Genomic DNA, 22,692 nt, shown 5'->3' with positions numbered 1-22,692 from the left:
ATGGCACTGCAGTCCATCAGTGACCCGGGTTAAGTCCTTTGAAACTTTGACACATTTCCATTCCTCTCTTCCACCATCAGAGTCTCTTGAGTCATTTTGATTCTGTCTTTCATTATTTCTCCCATCTGTCTCTTGCTTTTCTTCTTTGATTCCTCTGCCCTAATTCACCTGGTTGTTGATCATCATCACCACTACCTGGCTTCTTACCAGCAGCCTGCTGACTGATTTTCCCTTCTCCTGGGGTCTTTCTGCTCTGTCCATCATTTATACCGCTGCCAGAAATGATACAAGGAAAATTCATGTTGGGTCCTGCCATTCCCTTGCTTAAAAGCCCTCAATAGCTCCCTATTGCCTTCAGCAAGGAGAGCAGACAGCTGGATAGATGCACCTTGTGGTGCATCTGGTGCCCTGGGCCAGCCTTGCTAATCAAAACATGAGCATGCTTGCTCAACATGCGTCTCCATGTAGGTTCAGAATCATCTTTAACATAGTATTTTAGGCAGCTACTATTACTCAACCAGGGAATGTCAGAGAGAGAAACCCTTTAGAGAAAGCCTGAGCTCCTTGTGATAAGATTTGGGACCTTCCGGATCTTGGTGTCAACCAGCTTTATCCTCTAGTACATTGTTCCGTATGTGCTCTGATCCAGCCACATGTACCATGAACTTCCACGGTTCTCTGACTCTGAGTTTATACTTGGTTCACGTTGTACCCTCAGTCAGAAATACTTTTCTCTTCCTGTTGAGATGCCAGTCGTCATTCAAGGCGCAACACTCCCCCTTGTGAAGGTTTCTTCAAGCCTTTATGCCAGATTTAGCCATTCTTGTCTATTTTAGCATTTGATTTTGCCTTGTATTACATAATTGTTTATGTTGCTCCCTCACTTCTTAGTTTGTGTGTTCCCTGAATACAGAATCTATGTTCTGTTGATTTTTTTTTTCTTACCCTGCACAACATCTAGTACATACTAGACTCCTAATTTTTTAAAAAAGCGTTTAACTGAGTCTAGTCCTTTCCCTTTGTTTATTGGGTGAGGAAAGCGAGGCTTAGAAGAAAAGGTCAGGAGTTCATTTTGGGGGTTTGTTGAGTTTCAGATGTTTGAGATGTTGAGGCTGGAGTGAACAGCAGGCAGTTGAGATGTAGTTGGGCTGGCAAAGTGTTTTAGGAGGCATTCATTTGGAGAAGATGGCAGGGGAGAAGACGCAACCATCATGCAAAACCAGAGGAGAAAGAAGAAAAGGATTCTGTGAAATGCCTACTTTTGTGGGCAGAAGAAAAGACTCAGTGAAGCAGACATGGAAGGACACCCAAGGCAGGAAGGAAATTCAGGAAGCAGGTCCTCTATGTCATGTGAGGCAAAGAGGTTGAGACCAAGGAAGGCTTGAGAAAAGGCACTTGAAATTGGTGAGTACAGGCTGGTCTGGTGGCCAACGGCCCACCCACTTCTAAATAGTTGCCCTAGAAATGTTCGTGTGTGAAGAGTTGTGTGCAAGGGTGTTATGGCATCAGAGAAGATTAGGAAACAGCACACCAGGGACAGAATGGCACATCCCACCAGTGGAATATTGTACAGCTTTTAAAAGGGAGGCTAATCTCTATATTCCCTTTGGAAGATGGTAACAATATTTTGTTAAAAAGAAATAATGGTATGTGTGATATGAACCCATAACAACCTCGTGAAAGTCTGGGAGATTGTGTACTCGGTAGTGTTGAATCCTGAGTCGTTAGGGAGAGGGGGGACACCCTCACTTTGTACTTAACACATTTCTGCATTGAATTTGGTGTAAGTACAAATTTCTTGAGTAATTGAGAAGAGATATTTTTGTAAAAAAAAGAAAGGCAGCCCGGGCGAGCAATTTCAGTAGAAGAGAATCATTGGATGAAGGAAGCCAACTCACAAGAGAGGATCTGGCAGCTGAGAAGACACCATGTGGGTGAGAGACTGCTCACAGAGCCTTTGCTGCTGCTATGGCTTGTGGGGGTGAGGCAGGGGGTACAGTGAGACAGGGCTGCTAGAATGAGGCAGTGACCCCATGGCCAGGGTTTTCAGCCAAAAGGGATTAAGTAGAAGAGTGGCAAGGTGGCCTAGAGACAGGCAGAGGCTGATTAAGAATGAATTAAAAGAGCAAAGCAAAGTGGCCATGTGTATATATGAGGGGGGCAAGAGAGGATGGGGTTGGGGGAGAGACTGGTTGGGGGCCCAGCTGCAGACGGAGCAAATATTCTTAGCTGTAAGGAAACATCCAGATGAGGCAAAGAGTAGCACATTCGAGAAGGGACAAATTAAACATCAGTTTGAGGAGTAGAGAAGCTTCCCCCAAAAGGATGAGATCTCAGGCCAAGTAAGCCTTCCTTCCATACAGTGGTTGGGGCAGAGGCTGGACTACCTAATTGCCTTCTCTGACTGAGGATTAAGAAAGCCCCTCATTGTTTAAATTTTGGTGGCCAAAAACGTTTTGGCAGTGGCAAAGTTATCTTAATGGCTCAGAGAATAGTCAGGTGAGTGAGTGAAATGGAATTTCTGTTGACTTCGCAGGCCTCCGAGTTACCTGCTGGACCTGTCACTAAGTTTGGGACTAGAGGTGGAGATGGAGAAGGTGGAGGCCAGGAGTCCTCACCTGTGCCTGCTCCTACAGTCATTAAGGAAACATTTAAAAGTTCCAGTATCTGTTTTCCCCACCCCATTCTTATCTAATTGTCTGGACTGGGGGCCTACACATGAGCATTTTTTCAGGTTCCTCAAGTGATTCTAATATGCAACTAGGATTAGAAACCACTAGTGGAGAAGACTGGATTACATGTGTTCTGAGCCTAAACTGGCCCTATGAAGCTTGTGTGTGTTGTGTGTATTTAACACTATTTCAATACACCTATTTCATGTATTGTGTATTCCCAAAGCCTGTGGGTGCATTACTTGTAAAACGTGCATCCCATTGTTTGCCAGCTTCTTGCTCGCCTGTCAGGGAGATCTAATAAGCTCTATGAGGTAAAATTCAGGAGTTCCTCAAGAACAATAGTTGTACTTGCAGGGCCCCTCATAAGGGTGCCTGGCACTTCGGTATTCAATTATTGTCAGGTGAAGTGACAAGGAGCTTTGTTTCCCTGTGCAACGCTGCTTTTAAAAACCCAGGAATGGTAAAACCTGACATACTCAGAAAGTCTGGTGGGAGAGAGGCTTGCGAACCACCTGGCACATGTAAAGCGTCTGATACACTAAGCCCTGTGTGGGAATCCGTATCCCTCAGCATGTCCTATGCAATGACTCTGAGCCGTGCATCATACTCAGGACTGTGAGATACACAGGAAACATCAGATATGGTTTCTGCTCCCTAGGGAGCTTATTATCAAGGCTCATTTATAGTCTAATTACTGCATTTTAATGTGGAGAACTTATAACAGGAGAATGCTAGAGGTCAGAGGGCCTTTGAAGTTCCTCTAGTTCAAACCCTTCATTTTGCAGTGGGGAAAAGAAGCCCAGCACAGGAAGCTACTTGCCCAAGGTCACCCCGCTTGGGGATGGCAAAACCAGGGCCGGAGTGCCAGGCTGCCTCCCTCTGAGGTCTTAGTGCCCTGTTCTGTTGATCAGTTGAAGGACAAGTGAACCTAATGGCCTGTGTTAAAACTTTAACAAGAATTCCAGTTTGTGCTTTATGCTCTCACTACCTTATAGTTGAGGGCAGGGTGTTTGCATTTTAGTCTTTATTGAAAGCTTGCCTAGGGAGGGCCAGCACTGGTTACCACTGGAATTATAGCTCAGGCCCAAGAGGCCTAAGGGGCTTCCCAGGTGGCTCAGTGGTAAAGAATCTGCCTGCTGATGCAGGAGACCCGGGTTTGTTCCCTGGGTCAGGAAGATCTCCTGGAGAAGGAAATGGCAACCCACTTCAGTATTCTTGCCTAGAAAATCCTATGGACAGAGGAGCCTGGCAGACTGCAATCTGTGGGGTCACAAAGAGTTGGACCCAACTGAGCGACTAAATAGCAGCAGTGAGAGGCCTAAAGATGGGGAATTTTGCCTTTATTGAAACAGCCACTGACTCTAACCCCTCTGTGTCTAATTAGGGCACTTTTCCTACTGTTTCTAATGGGCTTCCCAAGATTAGTAGGTTTATCACTTTCCTGCCTCAGTCACTCCTTTTTTTATTAAACGGTTGTGAGTCTTACCTTAGAGGAAGGAGGTAGCCTGGTGTTCTGTGCAGGCCTGAGAATTAGTACAGTGGGAATGGGTTCCTAGTGGTGCCAGCATCAGGCTGTTTCTTCTAGCCCTGTTCCCTGCCAGTTCCCAAGCCCAAAATTCAGTTCCAAATCTGGGGCTTTCTCTGAAGAGTCAGGTGTAATTCCAGGTAGAGATTCTGGGTTGCTCTTCCCTGGGCCCCTTCCCCACACAGACAAGGTTTAGAGAGCTAACAGCTCTGCCTTCCTCTGTGCCAGATTGTGGTAATAGTCACGTGCATGCCTGCTAAGTTGCTTCAGTCGTGTCTGACTCTTTGCCACCCCATGGACTGTAGCCCACCAGGCTCCCCTGTCCATGGGATTCTCCAAGCAAGAATACTGGAGTGGGTTGCCATTTCCTTCTCCAGGGTATCTTCTGATGGAGGGATAGAACCCACGTCTCTTGCATCTTCTGCATTGGCAGAAGGGTTCTTTACCACTAATATCATCTAGGAAGTCCCAATAATAGTCACAACTAATATGTATTGAACACCCTGTGTGATCAATGCTATGATTGGCATTCCCATTTTACAGATGAAGACAATAACCTTCAGAGAGGTTTAAATATCATGCCCAAGGCCACATAGCTAGAAAGTGGTCAAACTGGTACAGACATATAGGTTTGGCTGACTTCAAGGCTGGTGGTGTTAACTGTTAGGCTAGTAGAGCTTGTCATTCAAAGTGTGTGTGTGTGTGTGTTAGTCGCTCAGTCGTGTCCAACTCTTTGCGACCCCATGGACTGCAGCTCACCAGGCTCCTTTGTCTGTGGGGTTCTCCAGGCAAGAATACAAAGAGATTACCAATTATATTTTTCCTGTGGATGAAGAACAGTCTGCCAACTTTCAGTAAGCCTATTTAAAGAATTAGTCAGAAGATAAGAGTCCCATGTAGCAGAATTCTGTTCTACTGTGGGGCGGACTGTATTGGGAGACTTGCCAGTCACCAACACTGCATAGTCAGATAGATTACTTCCCTTCTCTGGGATTCACTTTCCACATCTGTGAATGAAGGTTGGACCAGATGATTTCTAAGATCCCTCCCAACTCGTACATTTGATGACACTTTGGTTCATTTCTCACTTCCTGGCAGAATGGAAAAGTCAAGGAACTGGATGATGGACAAAATGCATTGGAAGTGTAAAAGTGGGGAGAATCTCATAGTGCCTTCAGGAACTTCCTGGGTGGGTCAGTTAACCTCAAATGGCTTTACCATGCTTAGGCAGTTACACATGGGTTCTGGTTTTCCTCGGGAGTTTATAAAGAAATAGTTTCTTTTCAGGTAGCTTCTTACCCACGTCAAAATTTAACCAGCTTTCTTTAAGTGGCAGTTATTTAATTTCAAGACTTGTGGTGGTGCTAAAAGTATTTCTGAAGATCAAATAAAAACTGAAAGGGTAACGGGGCACTTAAATAGGGGGCACTCATATTTTATTGCTCTGGGTTAGAATGATTAAAATGTGTGTTCTGTTTTGTAAGAGGGTTTGGGGTGATGGTGGTTTTTAGAAGAGAAGCAATCTGAACAGCAGGTTGTATGTGCAACTTTTATTTCCCTTCAGAGTTTAAGAGCAGGTTGACCCATAACTAGGTCTTGTGTAATTGACCTTTCCTTTATCTGTTTTGTCATGAAAAATCATCTTGTATTCAAGAACACTTAAAGTTAATAACCTGTAAAACCTATGTGGTCCTGCAGTTAGGTAGCTTGGATCTTAAAAAGTATTTCTATGTTATTGTTGGGGTGTTTGGGTGTGGATATTCTTGAACCTTGGATGGTACATGTAGCAGTCAGCTTGCATCAGGAAGGGCTGTGAGGGGCTGCCCCCAAGGCCAGGCACTTGTCATCTCTTCTGCCATTCAGGTTAGGTACTGCCATTAGGGGGAACAAAATCATTTACTTGGGGACAGGGAAGTGGAAGCCCTGACGGGTGGTTTATGATGCCAGTGGGGCTTGGCACATAGTCAGTGCAGCATAAATGTTAGTCTTTGCTCACCAGTCCCAGATCAAAGCAGTTGGGGATATTCATCACTTGTGGGCCATGAAGTCAGTTAGCCTGGCAGTGCTGCCATGTAGAAGGAGTTAAATAAGTATGTCCCGGTCATGACTGTCTTGGTTTTCAGAGAAGGAGAGGGTGAAATGAGGCCACATAGGGGCAGTATTTCTGTGGGTTTTAAAAAAATAATGCTCAGTCATGCCACGAAATGGCAGCAGCATTTTACCTGGTTACATCATGAACACTAACTTGGAAACCCTGCTGGTTTGCTGATTTTTCAGTCTTCTCTTCACATGATGGTCGTGTGCATCCCCACTGGAGTTGTGCCTTCTGGTTTCAGAAGGAGAATTGACATGCATTGCTTCATACACACAGTACCCACTTCCCCCCTTTATTTCTTTCTCTTCTAGCTTGGTGCAGGGCTTTGCAGACAGATCTGGATTTGAAGCTAATTTCTGTCACTCCTGAGCTCTGTGCTTTAAGTAAGTCACCTAATCACTGTCTCATTTGTAGAATGGTGCTAAGAATTCTATCTGTCTCATTAGATTACAGAAAGAATTTATATGAGTTAATATTGGTGAAGCCCTGAGAAAAGTGCATGGAACGTAGTAGGTGCTCAAAGAAATATTAGTTACGGTCTATCCCCTTTCCCCCAAGAAGTGGAGGCAGTAACAAATAACAGCCTTTCTATGAATACCTCCAGAAACTCTCCTGGCATTAGTCTGCCCCAAGGGGCTGAGGTTTGCCTTGTCTTTTGATGATAAAGAGTAACCGTCAAGAACCGTCAAGAACTCTGGATTTTATCCTCACAGAAAGCTTGAAGTTGTTGACTTTAGCTGTCAGTTAAAAGAGTTGGGAAGATGGGGTGGAAATCTCCAGAGAAAAGGTGTGTGCTTTTGCTAATTGCACTGCAAACAGCGGGTGTATGAGTAATGAGCTGTATGTTTGGTGTGGGAGTTCAGTGCCAGGCCTAAGGGACAACATGGCTGAGTTTCATTGGCTCCTGTGATAGGTGGCTCCCTGGCTTTTTTACCGTTGAGATGTCAGAGTCCAATAATTTGAACCTCAGGGCTCTTGATAATAGGCCTATTAACTATTTCTTCACTGTGATAATAACAATTAGCATATATTCAGCTTTTACTTTGTTCCAGGTACCAGCCTATTTTTTTTCTTTATGCCTGTTCTTTGCCTTATTTTATTATTATTATTATTTTACTTTATAATATTGTATTGGTACTGCCATACATTGACATGAATCCATCACAGGTGAACATGTGTTCCCCATCCTGAACCCCCCCTCCCACCTCCCTCCCCATCCCATCCCTCTGGGTCATCCCAGTGCACCAGCCCTGAGCACCCTGTATCACGCATTGAAACTAGACTGGTGATATGTTTCACATATGATAATTTACATGTTTCAGTGCCATTCTCCCAAGTCATCCCACCCTCGCCCTCTCCCACAGAGTCCAAAAGACTGTTCTATACATCTGTGTCTCTTTTACTGTCTCACATACAGGGTTATTGTTACCATCTTTCTAAATTCCGTATATATGCGTTATTATACTGTATTGGTATTTTTCTTTCTGGCTTACTTCACTCTGTATAATAGGCTCCAGTTTCATCCACCTCATTAGAACCATCAGCAGACGAATGGATAAGAAAGCTGTGGTACATACACACAATGGAGTATTACTCAGCCATTAAAAAGAATACATTTGAATCAGGCACTGGTCTAAATGCTTTTTGCCTATTAACTCTTTTAATCCTCACAAGAATTTTAAAAGGTAGGGCACAAAGTAGCTAAATTGCTTGCCAGAGTCTCACAGCTGCTGGTGGAGCTGGTTTTAGAAACTAGTTAGTCTGACTCCCAACTCAGGGTCTTCATCAGCTCTCCTGTAAAGTCTCTGGTCTTTTTTTTTTTCCTTTTTAAATTACACATTGTAATTGTTAGTTGCTGATGTCCAGAAATACAGTTGATTTTTGTTCATTTTTTGTAGCCAGCAACATTGCTAAATGCTTCAAATTAATTATAATTAATTGGTCTGAGGATTCTTGTATGTTTTCTATGTTGGTAATCATAAACTACAATGAGTGAAACCTTTGTCTCTTCCTTTGGAGTCATTTTATCTTTAATACCATTTTCTTGCCTTACCATTCTGGTTGAGACCTCTAATACAGTGTTTAACAGAAGTGGCAATAATAGATAACCTTGTCTTCTTCCCTGTCTTAAAGGGTGTGCGTGTGTGCTAAGTCTCTTCAGTCGTGTCAGATTCTTTGCAACTCTATGGACCATAGCCTTCCAGGCTCCTCTGTCCATGGGATTTCACAGGCAAGAATACTGGAGTGGGTTGCTGTGCCCTCCAGGGGATCTTCCCAACCCAGGGATCGAAGCCAGGTCTCTTACGGTTACCTTCGTTGGCAGGTAGGTTCTAGCACCATGGAAACACTGAAGTGTTTCACCATTAAGTATGGTGTTGAAAGTGAAAAGTGAAAGTGTTAGTCACTCAGGTGTGTCAGATTCTTTGTGGGCCCATGGACTGTAGCCCGCCAGGCTCCTCTGTTCATGAGGTTCTCCAGGCAAGAACACTGGAGTGGGTAGCCATTCCCTTCTCCAGGGGATCTTCCCAACCCAGGCATTGAACCTGGGTCTCCTGCATTGCAGGCAGTTTCTTTACCGTCTGTTCACTGGGTGTTAAGCTGTAAATTTTTTTGATGATATCTTTTATTGGACTATAGAACTTCCCTTCTGTTCTGAGTTTGCTAAGTTGTTTTTTGTTAGTCATAAATGGATGTTGCTTCTTATCAAAGACTTTTTCATCTGTTAAGGTGATCATATTACTTTTGGTCTTTAATCTTTCAATGTGGTAAATCATGTTGATTTTCTAATACTAAACCAACTTTGCATTCCTGAAATGAAATGACCTTGATCACGATGCATTATCTTTCTTGTTCCTGGATATGATTTGGTAGTATTAGATTTGGTGTTTTTACAACTGTTCAGGAATGAGTCTGGCTGTGGTTCCTTTCTTGTACTGTCCCTGTAAAGTTTTGGTATTTATTACTAGCTTCATAAAATGAGTTGGGTAATGCTTCCTCATTTTCTAAACTCTGGAATAGTTTGCAGAAGATGGGAGTTATTTGTTTCTTGAGTGCTTGCTAGAACTTGCCAGTAAAACTATCAGGGCTTTGGTGTCTTCTGTGGAAAGATTTTGGACTACTGATTCAATTTCTTTCATGATGGTAGAAATTTTCAAGTATTCAATTTCTTCTTTAATTAGTGTTAGTAATTTGTTTTTCTAAGAATGTGACCATTTTGCCTAAATGCTCATACTTAGAGGTTTAAAATGGTTAATAGCCTCTTAACTATAGAAACTGCAGATATGAAAAAGACAGCTCCCTTTTCATTCATAGTATTACTTATTTTAAAAAACCAACCTCACCAGAGATTTTTAAGTTTTGTTATCTTTTCTAGGAAGTAATTTGGGCTTTATTAATCCTCTTTCTAGTATGTGAGTCTTATTTCTGCTAGTTAAAAAATTGTTCTGTAAACCAGTTTTCAGTTTTATCCCTTGTTCTTTTTCTAACTTAAGTTGGAAGCTTATTAACTCATTTATTTTCAGACTTTATTTGATTAAAAGTATTGAAGGCTAATAAGTTTGAGCCAGGTGCTGCTTTAGCTGGATCCCACAGACTTCGGTATGTAGTATTTTGTTATGTTGTTCTAAGGATACTTGGAACTTGTTAGTTTATAATTTCCATGGTGATTTCTTAACCCATGGGGTGTTTAGGATTTTTTTAAACATTGTTAAACATTTTCTAAGTTATTTTGTTGTTGATTTCTAACTTAGAAACATTGTGATCAGAGGATGTGGTCTGTATGGTCTGATTCTTTGAAATTTGATGCTCTGTGGCCCAGCATGAGGCCAGTGTCCACTAGATCAACCTTGTTAATGTTGCTGCCGTTTGACAGCCCCACCCAGTTTTTCATTGGGTTACTCTTATCAATTTTACCACCACAAAGGTGGGTCAATCTAGTTCTTTCAGTTCTGTTAACTTTTACTTTATGTATTTTGCTGCTATGTTATTAGGGGTAGTAAGTTACTTTTCCCCTTTCTTTGTTAGGTCCATTAATGAAATGCTCAAGATAGGTGTTCAAATCAGGCACACCTTAGCCTGTAGATAGATTAGTAAGGGTGACTTGGTGAAAGCAAAAGCATCCTTCTAGGGCAGCAGGGTAAATTGGATTTTGAGTTCCAGGGAAGAAACACATTTAAAATCCAAATTGCACCTTCCCAGGCATAGAATTAAATTTTTGAAGCAATTTGACTTTGCCAAACAAAATTAACACCCTCATAGCCTCAAGAGCCAGAGGCTTTTTGTCATCATTAAAACAGTTTTGAAAGCTGTATTCCTCTTGGGTTGGGCAAGAGGTTGGGAAAGAGAGCTTTATTTCTCTTGGGCCATATAGACGTTACTATTGGTTGGTCAGACAGGTTTCAGACCCTTAGGCACTCTGCTGCTTATTGCCTAGCATTTTCTGTGGGATATGGCTCAAATCGAGTTACCTCTCTGCCTTTTAGTTTCAGTGGATGTAATTATGTGGGTAGTGCTCATTCCCCTTCCACCTGACAGGGGTGAGGTGTGCAGAAATTGAGATAATAGTTGCATAGGGATTCTAAATAATTAATCAGCTCCTCTGCTCACTCTGCAGAAAGAAAATCAAGTCTGTGGGAGACAAGCTCTCAGGAGGACCAAGCAACAGAAATGATGGCAACAACTACACCTTTTATTAGATTCTCAAATAGAATCAGACCACATGAAACTGGAAGTCATACAGAGAGACAAATTACATCTGGTCACATTTGGGTGGGAATCGAACTTTTCAGCTTCAGCTCTTGACCCTGTGTAGTTCTGTGAAATCTCATTTTCAGGCTCTGTTAGGGCAGCCCCTCGTTCTGATTGTGTTTCTGAAATAAGCACTCTGAGCTGGTCCTCTTCACTAATGCCTCCTTCCCTCTCAGAGAATTGTATAAAGAAGGGGGAGCAAGTGAGCCAGTTAGGACCCACTCTCATTATCTTTTGATTATAGAAGTAACATATGGTCATAGATAAACAAACCAAAAAAAACCTTAAAAGTACAGGAATGTATAAAGAAAAGGGAAATTACCTGGAAATCCATCTCCTCAACCCTATTCTTTTCCTTTTAAAGATTGTGGCTGATGTCAAAGAATCTCTTCTCCTCACCCTCTTGATTCTTTTCCTTCTAATTTGTTTTTATTTTGATGTGAAAGAAATTCTAACCTAATGGTTATGGTGGTGGGGGAGGGTGGTTTTGGCTTCTACAGAATATGGCTGCATGAAATAAAGGTCAGGGCTTGAAAATACCAATTGTTCATTCTTATTTTAAAAGGGTAAACTGTAAGGCAGGGAATAAGATTTTAGGTACTCATATCCTAATCCAGCTGTGTTTACATGTGTTAGGGGGATGGATAGACAAGCGGTACAGTCGAAATAAGACCATTTTTGCAAAACTGCTTTGTTAACTAACAAGCTCTACAAATATGAGATTAGCATGAATGTTGGTGCTGACTCCGGGGGATGGTCTTGTGTGTTTATCTGAACAGTTAGTATCTGTCAGTGGGCCATAGCACAAGCGACTGGCCAAATGATATCCTGTGTCTCAGATGTTCCATCTATTTGCAATTCCAAAGCTTATTTAATTGCCTTCAGCTGCTTAATATATACCTCATCAGTAGGATAGAGAAGCAGAACTTAGCCTTAGAGGATAAAGGTCAGAACAAGTGTAGCTTACTACTGATATGCCCTGTTAAATAGCCCACTCGATGCAGGGAATTGAAGAAGCATACAAGAAAGCATTACCCAGTACTGCCTTAAGTACAATAGAGTGAGTGGCAGCACTCTATAAACTGTTAAGCTGGGTAATAATGCAAAGGATCGATGTCATCATGACTGGGGAGATTGGCTGTCACTCAGCGACTTAGCTGTGATATGCTTCCAGGCAATTCCACAGGGCTTTTATAAGCCCCTTTTCTGTACATGTGCTAGAAAGTGCCACAGAAATACAGTCTCCTGATGACTGTAGAAGCCAGGCAGCAAAATTTAATCAGACATTTGTCAAGAAGATGGCAGATAATGACCAATTTTTGGTAGACAGATAGTTGTCTGCAGAAACAAAGCCTGTATTGAACTATTTTGGAGTGGGAAGAAGCATTGCTATGACAACAAATTACTTATATTTGATTTAGAAGAAGGAGAGGAGTGCAGCTTAATGGTTTAGAAAGCTCGTGAGAACAATTGTTGGCACTGGGTATATGTTAAAATATAAAATGTTAAGTATGATCTGTTAAATAATTGAGCATCTCAGTGCATTCTGTTTCCAATATCTCTTGTGAACCAATAAAATACAACATAAATCAACTTCTAAAAATCAGCTACCAGAGTTACATGCAAATCGTTCTGTTTTATAAAGTGCCCCAAATGAAATTCCCAGCTTTCATTTGCTGAAATGCCCCCAAATATCCTGTGTTTAAAAGGAAAAAAGTAAAAACAGCCAAAACCCAGAGACCTGTTTACTATGTTTTTATTGCATCCAGACCTGAAATTATGGTAGTTTGGAGTTTCTCATTCTGTAGATGATTAATCTTTTTTTTTGATTGGTAGTGTGTTTATTTGAAATGAAACTTGTCTTCAGACCATTTCCATCCTTTCGCTGTGTTAATTCCTGAAACAGTGGTTTGTATGAACTGGTTACTGCAGTACGCCTGGGGAACCAGGCCTGAGGCAGATGGTGAGGGCTTAGAGAACCTGCAGAAAACCTGTGGACAGGCTTTCTCTGACAGAAATCATCTTTCCTCTTCCTAAGGAAAAAACCAGAAGGACCATATTCCTTGGAGATAGGATTTAGGGCCTTGACCATATTCTAAGGGTGGGTAGATCTAGTGACTCCTTAAGGGCCCTTGAGACCGAAGTGTCTAAAAGTTTTGTTTACTTTTATGTCTTTCCCTGCCCCTCTCTGCTCTTTACCCAATATCATCTCCCTGTATCCTTCTAGAATATAAATGAAAAGTAGGAGACAGGAAGAAGCTTGGAAGATAGAGGACTAACTTCACCAATAGAGGATTACCACCCTGAACTTTTAAACTGTCTATCCAGGCAGAAGTCACAAATTTGCATGTGGCCTCCCCTTTGGAGGAACAAATTTGATTGGTCATTATTACAGGGAAGAGACCATTTTGTAGGGTTTACTCAGAGGAGGTTTACTCATCCCACATGCTAACAAAGTAATGCTCAAAATTCTCCAAGCCAGGCTTCAACAGTATGTGAACTGTGAACTTCCAGATGTTCAAGCTGGATTTAGAAAAGGCAGAGCAACCAGAAATCAAATTGCCAACTTTCGTTGGATCATCAAAAAAGCAAGAGTTCCAGAAAAACATCTGCTTTATTGCCTATGTCAAAGCCTTTGACTGTGTGGATGACAGCAAACTGTGGAATATTCTTAGAGATGGGAATACCAGACCACCTGACCTGCCTTCTGAGAAATCTGTATGCAGATCAAGAAGCAACAGTTAGAACTGGACATGGAACAACAGGCTGGTTCCAAATCACAAAAGGCGTACATCAAGGCTGTATATTGTCACCCTGCTTATTTAACTTATATGCAGAGTACATCATGAGAAACAGGTGGGCTGGAAGAAGCACAAGCTGGAATCAAGATTGCCAGGAGAAATATCAATAACCCCAGATATGCAGATGATACCACCCTCATGGCAGAAAGCAAAGAAGAAGGAAAGAACCTCTTGATGAAAGTGAAAGAGGAGAGTGAAAAATATGGCTTAAAACTCAACATTTAGAAAGCTAAGATTGTGGCATCCGGTTCCATCACTTCATAGCAATTAGATGGGGAAACGATGGAAACAGTGAGAGACTTTATTTTCTTGGACTCCAAAATCATTGCAGATGGTGACTGCAGCCATGAAATTAAAAGATGCTTGCTCCTTGGAAGAAAATCTATGTCCAATCTAGACAGCATATTAAAAAGCAGAGGCATTACTTTGCCAAGGAAGGTACATCTAGCCAAAGCTATGGTTTTTGCAGTAGTCACATATGGTTGTGAGAGTTGGACTATAAAGAAAGCTGAGCGCCAAAGAATTGATGCTTTTGAACTGTGGTGTTGGAGAAGACTCTTGAGAGTCCCTTGGACTGCAAGGAGATCCAACCAGTCCATTCTAAAGGAGATCAGTCCTGAATATTCATTGGAAGAACTGAAGCTGAAGCTGAAACTCCAATACTTTGGCCACCTGATGCGAAGAACTGACTCATTTGAAAAGACCCTGATGCTGGGAAAGATTAAAGGTGGAGGGAGAAAGGGATGACAGAGGATGAGATGGTTGGATGACATCACCGACTTGATGGATATGGGTTCGAGTAAGCTCCGGGATTTGGTGATGGACAGGGGAGCCTGGTGTGCTGCAGTCCATGGGGTTGCACAGAGTTGGACACAACTGAGTGACTGAGCTGAACTGAACTGAATTCACAGGAGGAAGTTTGAAAACAATAAGCCACATCTTAAGTTAATCTTCCCCTTTAAATGAGGAGTGGCCCAGAGTCACAGCTGCTGATGAATCACAGACTTTGCCTGGCATTCAGTTTAAATTCCATCTTAAGTGATCTGTGATCATGTCAGATCATGTCCTGTCTTCATAAGCTTCTAGAGCCCCCAGTTACTTGCATAATAAAATCTGAGGTTTTTAGCTTGTTCTGTGTGTGTGTGTGTGTGTGTGTGTGTGTGGTAGTCATTCAGTTGTGTCTGACTCTTGGCAACACCATGGACTGTAGACCACCAGGCTCCTCTGTCCATGGGATTCTCTGGGCAAAAATACTGGAGTGGGTAGCCATTCCCTTCTCCATGTGATCTTTCCAACCCAGGGATTGAACCCTGGTCTCCTGCATTGCAGGCAGGTGCTTTACCATCTGAGCCACCAGGGAAGTGGCAATACACCTTTTAGAAAACTATTGCAAATTAATGAAAGTGAAAGTTGCTCAGTCGTGTCCAACTCTTTGTGACCCATGGACTATACAGTCCACGGAATTCTCCAGGCCAGAAAACTGGAGTGGATAGCCTTTCCCTTCTCCAGGGTATCTTCCCAACCCAGGGATTCAACCCAGGTCTCCCACATTGCAGGCAGATTCCTTACCAGCTGAGCCACAAGAGAAGCCCATTGCAAATTAATACCTACTTATTATGGAAAATTTGAAAGATACAAGCGTTGGCAACATTTTTATGTAAGGGCCAGATAGTAAGTAATTTTGTCTTTGTCACTACTCCTCAGATCTGCTATTGTAGCACAGAATTAGCCATGGACAGTGACAGTATAAAAATGAACATGTGTTTGTGTTCCAGTAAAACTTTATATACAAATCAGTTAGTGGGTCAGATTTGGTTTGTGGGTCATAGTTTGGTGAGTCCTGGTATGGTGAATAAAAATCACCCGTAATCTTCTTACCGGAATGTTAACATTTTTGCTTTATTTTCTTTTTTCTATTCATATTGATTTACATGGTTGTGACTATATATTGTATACTACCAAGCTTATACTCTGATTTTGTTTTTCACATAACATTCTCACAAACATTTTGCATGTCATTTAAAATTTGTCAGAAGTGTAATTCTTAACAGCTATATAGTACTCCATTCTATAAGGCGATTGTAGTTTACCTAATCATTTCCTGTTATTTTCTGAGTTATAAATGACTGCAAAAAAAACTGCTTTGTGCATAAATCTCTATAATTTAGTTATTTTGTGTAGGCCATTTTCCTTGAAATGGAATTATAAGGTCAGGGGAAGGAATGTTTTTAAGGAGCTTAATATGGCTTTTCAAAATTGTAGTACCCATTTAATTCCCACCAGCAGCGTCGAAGAGAGCCTGTTCCATCTCGTCCTTGCTAACAGATTTTCACTAAAGCAAAATCTTTGTCAAAATGGCATCTTAACGTATTCTTTGATTATTAGAGTGCTTGGGGAAATTTTCAAAGAATTGTGTATTAGCTGTCATATTTCTTCCTTGTCTCACTCAGCCATAAATGCACCCTGGGCACTTGTTCCCCCTTTTGCTTATGCAGTTTTCCCCTTTCATCCTCCAAACTCCTTTTCAAAATTCTAGTCATCCTTTACAGCTTGATCCAGATTTGAAGTCATCTCCCTGTCTGTGCAGTCCTCCCTTCTTCCTCCCATTCATTTGATCTCTCTGCCCCGAGGTCCTTCTCTTACAGCCTTTATTCCTTTCTGACTCCTTCTGTAGTTCTCTGTGTATGGACTTGCTTCCTAGGGCAGGGACTGGGTCATGCTCTCCCTTTGGCTCCCAGAACCTACCAAGGAGCTTAATATACAGAGGTCTGACTAGTCTATGAATGCTTAGTTGAAGGCTTCCTGCGGTCTGCTGCAAGTGACTTCAATGATTACCCCCCCAACACACACAAGAACAAGCTAACAAAAATGGGATATGGTAATTACCTGTGATTGCAGAGCTCTTTGGGATCAGTGATAAGAATGCTTTCCTCATTACTTAAGATGAGCTGTATCCCTGAGTCCTATGCATTCCTTTTTATTAAATGTGGTTCCTCAAGTTTTCCAAGAGGTGGTAAATGACAGTTTTAGCACACGTTAGGCTGTTCCTCTCTCAAGTGTATAGTGTAGTACTCCACTAGCCAATAGAAGTTTGTATTTTGATGGAAATGTTTTGTATTTGTACTCTCCAGTGCAGTAGCCCCTAGCCATGTGGGGATAGTGACATGTAGTTACTGCAAGCGAGGAACTGATTTTTTTCATTTTGTTTAATTTTAAATAGTTGGAAATAGCCATGAATAGCCATGGGTAGTAGTGGCTACCGTACTGGACAGTGCAGGATCATACAGAATATTGAAAGGTACAGTCCCCTTTTCTTGTGTGGCCAAGAGAAGCTCAGTATTTATAGTAATCTACAGCAATCTTGACATGGTGGCTGCCTGGAATTTTGGCAAGGCAGCCCAGATCCTGGTAGAACTGTGGTGAGAGAAGAAACTGAGTTTGGTTCCAAATGGAAACTGCTTCTAGTGGGAACTCTGCACTGGGCAAGGAGGGAGATGGTTGAGCAGAGGCCAAGCAGAGGCAGAGTACAGCAAGCTGGACTATCCAGAGGAGACATGTGGACTTGATATGGTCAGTAACAGGGAGCCATTAGCAATTCACGAGAAGAAGAGTGATGAGAGAGAGTGGCATCGCAAGGTTGTCTCCTCCAGGGGCACGCAAACTACTGGCAGGGATTGGGAGTTATTGGTTGTTCCTTTATTGGGTAGAGCTGGGCAGTAGTGATTCACCAACTCCATCAAAACCGAGCCCCATCAGAGAACACAAATTATTTATTTTTGCATTAGCTTCCAGTTATTGTGTGCCTTCCTGTGGCTCAGATCCACACCAGCTTCGAAGGCTTGGAGTTGGGAAGTGGGAGAGGCCACCTATGTGAGGGGAGACCAGCTGTTTGGTCACCACTAGTGAGTGTCCTTTGTGGGCCTGGCGCTTTGAAAGGTGTGTCTTGATGGCTCCTTGAACCTTCCAAGACAGCCTGGCAGCCCACCCATTCTGTTCCCACTGGTCCACTTCCTTGAAGGACCAGTGAAAATTTTCTCATTTTCTTCATTAGGAGACTTTTAATCTCATTGCTTTCTCCCTACTCAACTTTTCAACTAGGTTGAACATTTCTACTTCTTACTTCTATCTGCTCCTTACTGTCCCCACTGTGTTCCTTATTACATTGCTTATATTTTTATAACCCTGTCCTGACTTTAGCACATGGGCTTAATCACTGGCTGTCATTGTTCTCAAGATCAACCTCCTTTTAGTGAAATGATGAGGCATGTCCCCTTTATAAAATACTCAGGGAAATGGAACCATGTCATGGTCTCCATGATCTAGGTCCCTAGCAATTTAAGACCTCAGAGCTGTAACTGCAACTCTGTTAGTTCTGTTAGAATGTGAGTTCCCACAGCCTTTATCTTTTTGTAAGGAGTTGTCTACAGTCACTTCATGATGACACAATCGGATCAGATCAGTCACTCAGTCGTGTCCAACTCTTTTCGACCCCATGAATCGCAGCACGCTAGGCCTCCCTGTCCATCACCAACTCCCGGAGGTCACTCAGACTCACATCCATTGAGTCAGTGATGCCATCCAGCCATCTCATCCTCTGTCATCCCCTTCTCCTCTTGCCCCCAATCTCTCCCAGCATCAGAGTCTTTTCCAGTGAGTCAACTCTTCACATGAGGTGGCCAAAGTACTGGAGTTTCAGCTTTAGCATCATTCCTTCCAAAGAAATCCCAGGGCTGATCTCCTTCAGAATGGACTGGTTGGATCTCCTTGCAGTCCAAGGGACTCTCAAGAGTCTTCTCCAACACCACAGTTCAAAAGCATCAATTCTTTGGTGCTCAGCCTTCTTCACAGTCCAACTCTCACATCCATACATGACCACAGGAAAAACCATAGCCTTGACTAGACGGACCTTTGTTGGCAAAGTAATGTCTCTGCTTTTGAATATGCTATCTAGGTTGGTCATAACTTTCCTTCCAAGGAGTAAGCGTCTTTTAATTTCATGGCTGCAATCACCATCTGTAGTGATTTTGGAGCCCAGAAAAATAAAGTCTGACACTGTTTCCACTGGTTTCCCCATCTATTTCCCATGAAGTGACGGGACCAGACGCCATGATCTTCGTTTTCTGAATGTTGAGCTTTAAGCCAACTTTTTCACTCTCCAATTTCACTTTCATCAAGAGGCTTTTTAGTTCCTCTTCACTTTCTGCCATAAGGGCGGTGTCATCTGCATATCTGAGGTTATTGATATTTCTCTCGGCAATCTTGATTCCAGCTTGTGTTTCTTCCAGCCCAGCGTTTCTCATGATGTATTCTGCATATAAGTTAAATAAACAGGGTGACAATATACAGCCTTGACGAACATCTTTACCTATTTGGAACCAGTCTGTTGTCCCATGTCCAGTTCTAACTGTTGCTTCCTGACCTGCATACAAATTTCTCAAGAGGCAGGTCAGGTGGTCTGGTATTCCCATCTCTTTCAGAATTTTCCACAGTTTATTGTGATCCACACAGTCAAAGGCTTTGGCATAGTCAATAAAGCAGAAATAGATGTTTTTCTGGAACTCTCTTGCTTTTTCGATGATCCAGCGGATGTTGGCAATTTGATCTCTGGCTCCTCTGCCTTTTCTAAAACCAGCTTGACATCAGGACATCAGGAAATTCACGGTTCACATATTGCTGAAGCCTCGCTTGGAGAATTTTGAGCATTACTTTACTAGCATGTGAGATGAGTGCAATTGTGCGGTAGTTTGAGCATTCTTTGGCATTGCCTTTCTTTGGGATTGGAATGAAAACTGACCTTTTCCAGTCCTGTGGCCACTGCTGAGTTTTCCAAATTTGCTGGCATATTGAGTGCAGCACTTTCACAGCATCATCTTCTAGGATTTGAAATAGCTCAACTGGAATTCCATCACCTCCACTAGCTTTGTTCGTAGTGATGCTTTCTAAGGCCCACTTGACTTCACATTCCAGGATGTACGGCTCCAGGTCAGTGATCACACCATGGTGATTATCTGGGTCGTGAAGATCTTTTTTTGTACAGTTCTGTGTATTCTTGCCATCTCTTCTTAATATCTTCTGCTTCTGTTAGGTCCATACCATTTCTGTCGTTTATTGAGCCCATCTTTGCATGAAATGTTCCTTTGGTATACAGGGTAATTAAAAAAAAGAGAGAGAAAGAACAGAACAAAGCCTTCACTTCCTTCTGGTGGTTTTTGCTTTCTCTTCTTTCACTGAACCTCCCTCCATGCTCCTCTGAGGTTACCTACTGCTTGGGCTCATAACCACATTGCCTCTGATGTGTCCCCAAACTGATCTTTGCTACTGCTAAATGTCATTGTTTTCTTTTTTTTCTTTTTCTTGGATCCATATGGTAAAGTCTGACCCTTAGGATAAAATACCTAGGCGAGCAGCAGATTAAATGGGAAATCCTTCCATGAAACAAAATTCATTTAATAGTATTACCTTGTATGACAGATGGTAACTAGACTTATCCTGCTGATCATTTTGTGATGTATCAAAATGCTGGATCGCTATGTTGTCAGTCGAAACTAGCATAATATTGTAAGTCAATTGTACCTTAATTTTAAAAATGTAGGATTCAGTTCAGTTGCTCAGTCATGTCCGACTCTTTGTGACCCCATGAACCGCAGCACGCCAGGCCTCCCTGTCCATCACCAACTCCCAGAGTTCACTCAGACTCAAGTCCATCAAGTCAGTGATGCCATCCAGCCATCTCATCCTCTGTCGTCCCCTTCTCCTCTTGCCCCCAATCCCTCCCAGCATCGGGGTCTTTTCAAATGAGTCAGCTCTCCACATCAGTTGGCCAAAGTATTGGAGTTTCAGCTTCAACATCAGTCAGTCCCTCAAATGAACACCCAGGACTGATTTCCTTTAGGATGAACTGGTTGGATCTCCTTGCAGTCCAAGGAACTCTCAAGAGTCCCTTGAACCACAGTTCAAAAGCATCAATTCTTCGGTGCTCAGCTTTCTTTATAGTCCAACTCTCACATCCATACATGACTACTTGAAAAACCATACCCTTGACTAGATGGACCTTTGTTGGCAAAGGAATGTCTCTGCTTTTTAATATGCTGTCTAGGTTGGTCATAACTTTCCTTCCAAGCAGTAAGCGTCTTTTAATTTCATGGCTGCAGTCACCATCTGCAGTGATTTTGGAGCCCCCCAAAATAAAGTCAGCCACTATTTCCACTTTTTCCCCATCTTTTTCCCATGAAGTGATGGGACCAGATGCCATGATCTTTGTTTTCTGAATGTTGAGTTTTAAGCCAACTTTTTCACTCTCCTCTTTCACTTTTATCAAGAGGCTCTTTAGTTCCTCTTCACTTTCTGCCATAAGGGTGGTGTCATCTGCATATCTGAGGTTATTGATATTTCTACCGGCAATCTTGATTCCAGCTTGTGCTTCCTCTAGCCCAGCGTTTCTCATGATGTACTCGGCATATAAGTTAAATAAGCAGGGTGACAATATGCAGCCTTGATGTACTCCTTTCGTGATTTGGAACGCGATTGTTGTTCCATGTCCAGTTCTAACTGTTGCTTTCTGACCTGCATACAGGTGTCTCAAGAGGCAGGTCAGGTGGTCTGGTATTCCCATCTCTTTCAGAATGGATTACCTTGTAAATAAGTAATAAACATGAACAGCTTCTATCCCCTCACCCCTGTTAGCCATGTAGCCTGAATGGGAAAGTTGATGTTTTTGTTTCTTCAGTTTTGATTTTACTCGAAGGAAATTATCAAGATCAGACACACCTCTGATTGTACAGAAGTCCCCAAGATATTTGTTGCAAATTGATATCTAATAAGCCAATTTGGTTGTCCAGTTACTCGATTCTGTTTTGGTGAGTATCATTGATTTTCAACAGTTAGAGGTAGGTGAGGGCTATAAGATTCTCTCCCTACAACCAGGGTATTACAGTGAAAGCAATTCAGATCAAATTCTACCACATAAACATTTATTAATCATCAGGCAGAAAACAGTCAGACAGCCTGATTTGTATGCCCAGAGACATTCCATCTCCTGTTGCCAACCACTGTCTTGTGAGAAAGTTTCCCTGGAGATAGATGTAACAGTATTCTAGCTATAGGATTCACCTTACTTTTCTAAAGGGCACATTCAAAACCTCCATTAAGTGTCTGTACATAAGATTTGTTGGGAATCCTGAACCTAGTGTGTCTTTCCCAGGAGGTGAAGGTCATTGGGCTGGCCAACTCTTATATTCAAGGTTTGCAAGGGTGGGAGTGCCTAAATACTTCTAACTGGTCCACTCATCTTGAGCACCAAGAAGTTCCCCAGTGAAATATATTTCTAATGTCCATTGATCTAATTAACAAACCATTTGAAGGATTTCATAGAAGCATTTGAGTATAGCTTTTTATCCATTAAAAAAAAATTAAGGTATAGTTTACATACAGTGCAATTCACCCTTTTTATTATAGGGTTTTGCAAGTTTTGACAAGTATATACCATAATCAAGATAGAGAATGCCTTCATCACCCCCTCCCCAATTTCCCCATGACTTGCTTGAGGGATTAAAAAAAAAGCTTTATTGAGATATCATTTAGGTACCATACTGTTCACCCACTTAAAATGTACAATTAATGATTTTTGATATATTACAGTATTTTTTTATATTGTGAGAAAAATATATAATGAAATTTGCCATTGTAACCATTTTGAAGTGCATAGTTCAGTGGCATTAATTATGTTGACAACGTTCTGCCACCATCACCACTATCTATTTACAAAACCTTTTCATCACTTCAAATATAAATTCCTTACCATTAAGCATTAAACAGTAAGTCCCTATTTTCCCCTCCCCCAGCCCCTGGGAA

The 22,692-nt window shown here is 42.1% G+C and overlaps 1 protein-coding gene and 1 long non-coding RNA gene across 13 annotated transcripts in view; both read left to right on the top strand.

Moving 5' to 3' along the window:
* The window catches only part of TMEM164 (transmembrane protein 164), a 174,909-nt gene that overhangs the window by 19,297 nt on the left and 132,920 nt on the right, over positions 1–22,692 (top strand). The window contains exon 1 of one of the 12 annotated variants that reach the window (XM_044936569.2): positions 6,654–6,678. The exons of the other annotated variants lie outside the window; for them this stretch is intronic. The gene's annotated coding sequence lies outside the window, so the exon portion shown is untranslated. Of the gene's footprint in view, positions 1–6,653; positions 6,679–22,692 lie in introns of those variants that run through there. 12 annotated transcript variants of the gene reach the window in all.
* LOC102406015 lies at positions 8,481–12,644 on the top strand. Its single transcript, XR_328717.4, has 2 exons — positions 8,481–8,618; positions 10,908–12,644. It is a non-coding gene; the product is annotated as an uncharacterized LOC102406015 (long non-coding RNA).

Source organism: Bubalus bubalis, chromosome X (genome assembly GCF_019923935.1).
Source record: "Bubalus bubalis isolate 160015118507 breed Murrah chromosome X, NDDB_SH_1, whole genome shotgun sequence".
NCBI classification, from domain to species: domain Eukaryota; kingdom Metazoa; phylum Chordata; class Mammalia; order Artiodactyla; family Bovidae; genus Bubalus; species Bubalus bubalis.
This window is presented reverse-complemented; position numbering and strand designations above follow the sequence as displayed.